The sequence below is a fragment of the Mandrillus leucophaeus genome, unplaced genomic scaffold, assembly GCF_000951045.1.
Source record: "Mandrillus leucophaeus isolate KB7577 unplaced genomic scaffold, Mleu.le_1.0 Scaffold149, whole genome shotgun sequence".
Classification (NCBI taxonomy): Eukaryota; Metazoa; Chordata; class Mammalia; order Primates; family Cercopithecidae; genus Mandrillus; species Mandrillus leucophaeus.
Genome location: NW_012101465.1, coordinates 939,151 through 940,817, shown reverse-complemented (window position 1 = coordinate 940,817; position 1,667 = coordinate 939,151). Strand labels below are relative to the sequence as shown.

Below are 1,667 nucleotides of genomic sequence, written 5' to 3'. Positions count from 1 at the left end.
AGGTCAGGAGGTCGAGACCAGCCTGACCAACATGATGAAACCCCATCTCTACTAAAAATACAAAATTAACTGGACGTGGTGGTGTGTGCCTGCCTGTAGTTCCAGCTACTCGGGAGGTTGAGACAGGAGAATTTCTTCAACACGGGAGGCAGAGGTTGCAGTGAGCCAAGATCATACCACGGCATTCCAGCCTGGATGACACAGTGAGACTCTATCTCAAAATAATAATAATAATAATAATAATTTAAAAGAAAATAAATAAATAATGTTTTGGAGTAATTTGCATCTGCTTTTATCCAATTTAATTGCAATATCAGTTGATATAGTAAAAGCATAATACCAATTTTCCTACTTCAGGTCCTTTCTAACACAGTTAATGTTAGCTAATATTAATTTTTAGTGTTAACTGCATTCCAGGAACAATGTTAGTCACTTTAAAATGATTATGTGATTTAATCCTTATAATCTATGACGTGTGGGTAATATTATTCTTGTAATTTCTATTTCATAAACAGATAAACTGAGGTTGAGAAAATTTAATTAACTTGCCCAAAATTGTACAACTAGTGAGTGGATTAGCTAGAATTCATATCAGGTGTATGAGTTTCTAAAGCCTGAGTTTTAAACACAAATATCTTGCACAGGGTCACATAGCAACTGATCAGATGTGATAGGTTAAATGATTAGTTTCAATATTTTGTTTCTCTGTTCTACTTCACACTCCCAACAAGTTCATGGAAGATGGAGTATATATTCCAGCCTCTTCACTTCAGACTTATTCATGTGGCTTGCTTTGGCCAATGCAATTTTGGTGAAAATGATGTGATTAGAGACTTTATGATTGCATAATTACTTTCTTGTTCTGAGTAGCTACTAATAATTCAGCCTGGGCTCCACAGTGAGACACATGGAGCTAATTTGAATTGAACCTACAGCCTGTAGCCAAGGCCAGCCAAACAATCTCAGATTGACTGATTCCGGTCTACCCTCAGACCTGTAAGCATGAGAATAAATGACAATTGTTTCAATCCACTGAGTTTTTCTGTGGATTGTTACATAGCATTATTATGGCAATAGTTGATGTACACTGAACAATAGTTTTGAATTAAGCTGTCAAACTGCACCAACTGAATTTCATTTGTGGAGTTATTTTTGGTGGGTTTTATTGTTTTGTTTTTTGGTCAGAACCATTTTTAAACTTTCTTTTCTGTTTAATTGGAATGGCTTTAGGAAGATGTACACCCTATAATAGGTCATGGTTCCTAATACTCACTACAGTTTTATCTTGGGTGTCTTTCACCTGATGACATTCCCACCTAACTGATCCTTGATGGAATTTTAGCTTATCGTCTTTGCCATGGTCTGTAATAGATAGCCCCTAAACTAACACATGGTTTATATTTTATCCCGTTCTTACTGTACTCTCTAGGTATCTGTATCACATTGAATTTTTAAGGGTCAGAAAAGTGAATAGATTGTGAAAGTCAGGAACAGATATTCATTATTTTTTATTGTTTAGTTTATTTAATATAAATATACAATTTTAAAACAAATACATAGTATACAATGGATTAATATAATTTCAGAATCAGATAAAATCAGAGAAATTAACTCATTAAAAACTGCTGAGTTCATGTGGCAAAACACATGTGGCCTTTGGTCAATTC

At 34.5% G+C, this 1,667-nt stretch overlaps 1 protein-coding gene across 1 annotated transcript in view; it reads left to right on the top strand.

Moving 5' to 3' along the window:
* Window positions 1–1,667, top strand: part of ZNF385D (zinc finger protein 385D) — a 1,012,439-nt gene that overhangs the window by 327,630 nt on the left and 683,142 nt on the right. The gene's annotated exons all lie outside the window — the stretch shown is intronic.